This window comes from Sabethes cyaneus, chromosome 3 (assembly GCF_943734655.1).
Source record: "Sabethes cyaneus chromosome 3, idSabCyanKW18_F2, whole genome shotgun sequence".
NCBI classification, from domain to species: domain Eukaryota; kingdom Metazoa; phylum Arthropoda; class Insecta; order Diptera; family Culicidae; genus Sabethes; species Sabethes cyaneus.
In genome coordinates, this window is record NC_071355.1 from 233214504 (window position 1) to 233222904 (window position 8401).

At 38.5% G+C, this 8401-nt stretch overlaps 5 non-coding genes across 5 annotated transcripts; 3 read left to right on the plus strand and 2 right to left on the minus strand.

Moving 5' to 3' along the window:
- The first annotated feature begins 904 nt into the window (after positions 1-904).
- On the plus strand, positions 905-976 carry Trnaq-uug (transfer RNA glutamine (anticodon UUG)). Its single transcript has one exon. It is a non-coding gene; the product is annotated as a tRNA-Gln (tRNA).
- A 636-nt stretch (positions 977-1612) lies between these two features.
- On the plus strand, positions 1613-1684 carry Trnac-gca (transfer RNA cysteine (anticodon GCA)). Its single transcript has one exon. It is a non-coding gene; the product is annotated as a tRNA-Cys (tRNA).
- A 998-nt stretch (positions 1685-2682) lies between these two features.
- Trnaq-uug (transfer RNA glutamine (anticodon UUG)) lies at positions 2683-2754 on the minus strand. Its single transcript has one exon. It is a non-coding gene; the product is annotated as a tRNA-Gln (tRNA).
- A 264-nt stretch (positions 2755-3018) lies between these two features.
- Trnaq-uug (transfer RNA glutamine (anticodon UUG)) lies at positions 3019-3090 on the plus strand. The gene has a single exon. It is a non-coding gene; the product is annotated as a tRNA-Gln (tRNA).
- Positions 3091-3187: 97 nt separating this feature from the next.
- Positions 3188-3259, minus strand: Trnac-gca (transfer RNA cysteine (anticodon GCA)). Its single transcript has one exon. It is a non-coding gene; the product is annotated as a tRNA-Cys (tRNA).
- Positions 3260-8401: the final 5142 nt, after the last annotated feature.

Consider the following 8401-nt stretch of genomic DNA (forward strand, 5'->3'; position numbering starts at 1 on the left):
TTACACATATTTTAGCATCATTTTAAGAGTATTGTTTTATTTCAAACCAGAAGGGTTCCGGGTAGTAACAGTTTGAAAATGCTCTATGGTGACTGCCAAAACGCTGAAAAACAGCTACTTTTAAATAAGCGGCAATAAAGTGGTTTTGGCTATAATTTTAATTTAATTTTAGTATATTTACGTTCAGAAATGATTAAAGATAAACATAAAAGCTAAATACAGTACAAAGACTTGATAATTATATCCTAAAATTCTTATTTAAAAATAGGTCCATTCAAGATCAGAATTCGACTAGGTCCATTTCAAAATCATTTACCCTATTCAATTCACAACACCGTCACAATTTGAGAAAATAGTAAACAAAATTTTGTTTATTTTTGTGACTTTGACGCACTCTTTCTTGAATTGCTTGAACTATGTTTAGATTTTTTTAGAACTTCAAAAGTCCTGAAAGGTAAACATACCATTAACTCCGAAGTCTTTTTGAAACGTTTTCAAACGGTTTCACTGTGTTATATTCATTTAAAACCAAAAAATTCAATGCCAACTTTTTGTTCTGTTAATTAGTTCATTTGAAATTACAGTTTCTCAAAAGTAACACATTTAATTGCTCTGTACCATAAACGCGAATGATTCGATTATCCTCTAAATGGACATGAACGTTTAAAATAGTCGTACCATCGTGAAAATCTTAATTGTAACGCATGTGAATCAGTTGGTTCGAAATTATGGAGTCAGTTCTGGAATTTTTTGACTGCCAGTAGTAAATTGTATATTATTTGAATAAGTTATTAACCTTTCGATGAAAGCCTTTTAACTAACACATCTTTATTTTAGAACACATTTTTGATGTAGTAGAGCATAAATTATTGTTATAAATTTGTAGCATCGCCTTGAATGTATAGGTTCCATGGTGTAACGGTTAGCACTCAGGACTTTGAATCCTGCGATCCGAGTTCAAATCTCGGTGGAACCTCTCTTTTTGCTGCATGAAATGAACTAATAACTAAACTATTATAGTAAAAAACTTGTATGAATGATAACAAACTACTATTTATTTTATATTTATTATCACTTTACGTTTTATAATTCATAAATTAACTTGACGTGATGAAATGTTAGATGATTTTTGCTAAATGTTCTTTTTAGTGTTCGCTTAGACTAAGTTTTACTTCAAAAAGTTAGCTTATTTTAAAGAACATCTATGTTGTTTATGTTTAAAAATCACGTATGTATATAATTCCCTCATAAAGGTCACAGTCTTGTGAATTTTTAATTAAAACAAAAATAGGATCTATCATTCAATAAATTTTGAATACATAACAGTTTTTTAAACTTTTTAATAAAACGACATTTATTATGCTATTCACAATAACACCTATGTTACACTTATGGAGTGCGTGCTGTTATTTTAATCAGCATTAAAGGTTAATTAACCGTAAATCGCTCATTACCCGCTGTTTTTCAGATAATTAATCATTAAACGTCATTAACTGTTGTTTTACGGGTTCCATTACTAGGTACAAGTACGTAAATTAATAAAGAAAGCATTTGATTTTTAAATATATTACATAACGCATTCAAAAATGGATTCTAGAACCCGATTAGTATGGGGGGTATAGCTCAGTGGTAGAGCATTCGACTGCAGATCGAGAGGTCCCCGGTTCAAACCCGGGTGCCCCCTCGTGTTGACTCTTTTTGCTGCTACATGTTCTCAGGATGGATAAAAATTAATGCGTTGGGTGTGGATGGGGTGTGTGGGGTGGGGGTGGAGGATGGAGTAGTTGAGTGGGGGTTTTCTAAGGTTTTGTGGGGAGAGTTGTATTGAAAGTATGGGGAGAGGAGCTCTTCTTCTTCTTTGGCGTAATCGGTGTTGTGGTTGCAAATTATACACTAAATAATTGTGTTGAAGAATTTGTTGTATTTCTTCAACGATTTGTTAAAAAAAATTTTGATCTCCAAAATAACCATTTTGGCACTTTTTCAATTGTAAACTTAATTGTACTTAAATGAATAACAAGAAAATGTGAAAATGAGAAAATGTTGCATTTAAAGTGTGTTATGCTCGAGGATAACCAGTTTTAGTATAACCACTATATTTAGCCCTGTCATAAACAAGAAATGCACATAATGAGTTTATTTTTTCTTGTGTTTCCATGTTTTATGATGGGTTCTAACATTAAACAAATCAACCAACCTGTTTTGTTTCATTTTATTCTATGGGTTAGAATGTAATTAATTATTAATTTCTCTATTAAGTGTTACTTTATGCGTCAATAATAAACAAGTATGCGTATCTTTTCCTGTGGGAAAAGCTGCTAATGCTTTAAGTTACGAATCGGCGATAAGCAAATTATGACGGAAAATTTCAGACGGTTTCAATGGTTGGATAGTATCGATTATAATGCTAATTCCAGAATAAATCCATTACTAAATCCTATGAAGGTTTACAAGTACAAGCTAGTCACTTTGTTTAGCTGTAGTTGATTTTCAGTAACAACATCACGCAAAAGTATGAAAAATAAATCTGACTTAGTTGTTGCAAATCATTGGCGCAATGACTCCCTACAACAACATTTCATCAACGACGTTCATTCATGATAATAAGGGAATTGATAGCTTGATTCACATTGATAATAGGATATCACTGTTTATTAATGTTAAAAAATACATTAAAAAAAGAGGTTCCACCGAGATTTGAACTCGGATCGCAGGATTCAAAGTCCTGAGTGCTAACCGTTACACCATGGAACCGTCGAATGATCGCTTGCTTATAGTTCAACACACAATGATGACCGTCGGTTTGTCAGTTTTGCTATAATTCATGAATATTATAGTAACTATCAGGACTGTCCACAGTTACCGTCACATGATAGTTGAAGCAAAAATTCAGAAAAGAGTTTTGTAGCGCGTAGAAGGGATTTAGCTTTGCAATGGCATTTGCTTATTGCAGCTAGAAATAAAACCACAGCAGCGTCGGGTCAAAAATTTTCTTCGCTACGATCCCATTGTAACCACGGTTCCATGGTGTAACGGTTAGCACTCAGGACTTTGAATCCTGCGATCCGAGTTCAAATCTCGGTGGAACCTCTTTTTTTTGCTTGAATTAAAATTGTCGGACAGACTAGTAGAACATCGAAAGGGGAGCCTTAAAAAATGGAATCGATGGATACAAAAATACCGGACGAGGGGGCACCCGGGTTTGAACCGGGGACCTCTCGATCTGCAGTCGAATGCTCTACCACTGAGCTATACCCCCGTGACGATGATTCGTTTCTAATAAGAATATATAAGCAATCTGTTATTTTCTTTGTTCGTTGGAATGGAATTATTTAAACTTAAATGTGTGTTGGTGTTATGCTCATGCGCATTGGAAAGCATGAATGCCATTAAAAGAACATATTATATGAGTTCGGCGTGGCCACATTTAAATGGGCGTGGTTAGATTTATACATAATCAATTCGTGCATTTCTCGCGTCACTTTTCATTTCGTCCAATGTAACAATTGTAAACAAATCCGGTTTATCACAACAAATTATTGCTCTTTTTAAACTCTATGTTATACAAAAACACCTGCCCAAATAGAATTATTTTGAGGTGAAAAAATTAGCATTATCAAAATGTCCAATGTGCACATTCGAATTACGAATGACTGACTGTTACTTCGGTCGTTCTCATCTGATGTCCAAAGTGCAAAAAAAATCAAAACAAACCCAATCTGTACATTGGACGTTTAGCAAGTGAAAGTTTTTTTTCGCATTATTTATGCATTTTAAGTGAAACAAGCGGTCTAATATTGAAAAATAACCTCGAAAATAGCGTAGCACGGCAACGCACGTATTTTACGGTGATCTCGCTTAATTTATGTGCAAGAGCCTGGAAAAATAAAACCGTCCAAAGTACAGCATGAGATGGTAAACAGTCCAATGTAACTTTTTCCATAATAAACCAAAACTGCTTAGTTTTAATTAGATTTTTAAAATCTCCGTTAAATATTGAATGTTATTATTCATCAACCACGTTGAGTGAATGACTGAAAATTATTTCATTTTGAAACAATTTAAAGTTCAATTCGAAGAACTTCGATCTCGTTTTTCTCAATATGGTGGAATTGTTACATTGGACGAAATCAAAAGTGACGCGAGATTTCTTCTCGAGTGGAGCGTAGTGATGAGCAGGTAAGAATAGCTCAGGTGCGAAGGATTGGACTGAAGAAATGTGGCACGGGATTGGAAATTACATGATTAAAGTAGCTATTCACTCTCGTAATGGGACACTACGTTTTGGTTTCGCTTATGGTATCGATGAACGACCGTTGATTGCCTCTTTCCCCCACCCCAATACACCCGAGCAGTAGCAATTCTGGAGCTGTCTATTTGTGCAGTTGTACATTTTAATTGATATTCGACTCAATATCGGTCTGACTGGATTGATTCGATTGGAATATGTGGACTGGAGAGAGGAAGGTAGGCATTGTTTTATGCAGTCGGGAATATGGATTTTTGTTGTTCAAGTGTATATTCAATTGTATCTTGGACAAAGCATATTTGACGATATTGAAAATTGACTTTAACTCTTGAATTGGTTATCTAAGATCGTGTAGTTTCAAACGAAAGTATTTACTGTAGTTTCCATGTGCAAGATTTTGGAAATAACACTATTTGGTGACATTCTAGAAACATTACCCCTGAAATTTTTATTTTGGTAATATTTTTACGGAAATTTGACAAAAGTTCAACGAATGATACTTTGGAAATACTTTCTTACACACTGGAGCAGTTAAGCTATGAGTTGCGAGCTTGAGCGCCTGTTACCCAGGTAAGGGGCGGCTCTAACAGCGTCTGTCTCGAAGCGAGCGGCTGAATATCTAATGTTGTATCCCGGAATTCATCCGTCCTGTCATTGGAAGACATAACCTTCATCTTTCGACCAATGATAGCGGTCTGAGGCTGCTAAATTTATCCGCGGCCAGAGCAATGGCCATCTGTAGTACGTACTTTCCACGAAACGGAAACACACCTAGAGGCTTCCAAATGGGAACCCGATGAAGGCTCGCACTGAGAGGACGCTGCGTGTCAATGGCTGACGTCTGACAGGGACGGCTGATCAACGAATCGCCGAATAGCAGGAAGATATAGGTGGGCTTTGCAGGAACCTCCATTGTGCCATTGAACCAACTACGGGAGAGCTGGCAGGCACAAAATGAAAGACAGCGTAATATCTGGTTTGATGCCGAATGCCAGAGCGTGACAGATGAGGAGCACGTGCTTGTCGGCGCAGAGAAGAGATTTGCTAGTAACGACACACGAAGTTTCTACAAAACGCCGAGGTGCAGGAGTTTTGCCATGCCTGTGCTGTGCAATGATAGTGCTGTCAAACTGCTTATTGGTAAAACGGCGGTAGCAGCCAGGTGGAAGGAGCACAGACGTTGTTGAATGGAGAGGTACACATGCAGATGGCCGTGCTGTGGAGCCACCAACACAAGAGGAGGCAATCAGTGAGTTGAAAAACGCTAAGGCTGTTGGAAAGGTCGGTATCCCTGCCAGCTACACTTCTAAAAGCAGGGAGCGAGCGGCTGTACGTACCAATCCATTGTCATTGTCAGGATCTGGGAGAAAGAATAAATGTCGGAGGATTGGTTAGATGGCCTCATTCGCCCTTTTTTCAAAACAGGACATCGATACGAGTGTAAAAACTGTCGAGGCTTAATAATGCTCAAAATCTACCTAAAGTACTCTCCCGTACCCTGTTGCCTGTTCTGTAGACTGAGACTAGCATATTCATAATCTATTTGGGTACTTTCAGGCGGCGTACGATTCAGTCGAACGAAAGGAACTGATGATGAGGCAGAGAATACTAGAACATAGTTTATCGTGACGCTAATTACGCTGATTCGTGCGACGCTTGATGTGTTAAAATCATGCGCCAGAATAGCGGAAGAGACCACAGCCGCTTTCGGGACGATTGACGGACTGAGGCAAGGTATGCACTCTTTAACCTGCTATTCAATATTACTTTGGGAGGTGCAATACGCAGAGCAAACATGGAAAGCAATGAGACTATCATCATGAAATTCAACTTGCTTCTTGATTTTGCGGATGACGTCGATATCATCGGAATGAACCGTAAAGCAGTGTAAGAGGAATTAGGAATTTTAAAGGAGAAGTAGTGAGATTGGAACTTATCATTAATTCTGCCAAATCAAAATACATGGTCGCTGGGTGCTGGCAGGGAACCTGGAAGTCCAAATGATATGGGTAACGAGGCGGAGCTGGATGGCGAACGATATGAACTAGTGGAGGACTTTACATACCTTGGTACGCTCGTTACACGTGACGACGATGTAAGCAAATCTGCATAAAACTGGTACTCTACAGAACACTAATGCATCCAGTGACCCTCCACGGACTTGAATCATGGATGCTAAAGAAAGTTGATCATAGAGTTCTTGCGGTTTTTGAGCGTAAAATTGTGGCGTAAAATGTGATGTAACCACATGAACTACGAGCTATATAGCAAATACACAAATATGCTGATATAGTGAAGGTACTACAATGTGGCAGGCTGTCGTGGCCAGAATGCCCGAAAACCCAAAAAAAAAAAAATACATTCAAGTGTCACTTATTTGGTAATGTCGGCGTTAAGGGCCAAACAGAATGCTGCGCCAACGCATCCGTCACCGTCAATTTGACAGTTAAGCCATGGGAAAATTGTCAGAATAATGCTGACGGACGCGTTGACGCAGCATTCTGTTTGGCCCTTAAAGCCGACATTACCAAATAAGTGACACGTGAAAGTATTTTTTTTCGGGTTTCATAATGTCATGTTTCTTTAGAAATCGTAGTTCCGATAACAATTAGTTAAACGAAAAATGTAATTGGCATGATTGAACGTCAATCGATTTCATACATACCAATTGAAATATTTACACATTGTTTTAAGAAAAAAAAAAGAACTACGTCACTCAACCGCATCACACGGACGCCGCCGCAACCTATTGCGCGAAAATTTTCAGCACAGCAAGCACCATAGCATAGCATAGCAGCAAAAAAAGCTGCTCATTAAAATTTTAATGAGCCATAATTAATCGAATTACAGAAAGCAGCTTCATTTTCAGCATTACACAACCATAATCACGGCTGTAATCTCCCTTGCCGAAACAATTATTGTTGCCATCGAATAGCAGCTGCCGGCCGCTGCGCTCAGCGGCAGTCCGCCATGTTTGCCATGTTTCCCTGGCTGCATGCCTAGCCTACTGGGGTTGCTCCACAATCCGTTGGTATGCTGTGTATGTATTTTCCGATTGCATACATATTGGGCGTAAATGTTGCCGTTTGCCGTGGCTTACACTCCCTGACTCGGCCATGTATCCAGTTGGGATCCGCCGCTGGACATGGAGGTGGTTGGAAAATTCACCCACTAATTGAGCGAAGCGGCAGGAGCAGCATCATGACATCGTTTAACAACGTTCGGATGTGGATTTCTGTGGAAGAAGTAATATTCCGACATATCACATAGCCTAATGACGATGCTTTGTTGATGTGTCGTAAATAGGATATGGTGGACGTGGGTTGTTAGCTTATGTACCAATTACGTTCTAACTTTTGGCTTCTTTTCCTCCCTAAGGAAATCTGTCTCGAATGCGCATGTTTGTTCAGTGTTGCTATCATTGCCAACATAGCGGAGTTTGCATAATAGACTGAAGAAATAGGAAATATAAAATAAACTAGAAACATGGAACAGCTTAATAGCTGGAACAAGGAACAATAAGCAAGGAACAAGATTTCAACAGTGTGACAAGCAGCAGAAAAAATTGAAAAAAGTTGACTAATATTTGTCATACCTAGTTCCTAGTAGAATTTGTAAACTGAAAAAGATTCAACTTTTCCATATTTCCTTCCTACTACTGTTTATTAAATCAATCATAACATTAGAATTGAAACAAAAAAGTTTCATCTTCTGTAATGAAAAACTGATTTCTTTCCGCTTTCCCACAAATCGAACAACACTGCCCGTGCCTGACTGAGAACAGTGCAGTGTGACGAATGTAAAACACGACAAAAGCTTAATTTAGCCGCAATTTAGCAGACAACTTATGCGCTTACGGGGCACAATTCATTACGGAAATATGTACCTAGTCCCGCACGTCTTCTGCACTGACTGAGAGTACACTTGTTTGCTCTCCGTTCGTTCCGTTTCCTCCCGTTGATGGATGTCCTGATGTGCATGAGCGTGTGCGTAATCATCGTAGGTGTAAGTGCTAGCTAGCTGTGACGTCCTTTCGTGCAAAAAAGCAACAGACGCTGCAACATTTATACATACATATCCTTAGCGAGCGAGTGGGGTGATTTGCTTGCGAAGGGAGGCGTGTGTTTGGTATATTCCTCGTGAGCGGACAAG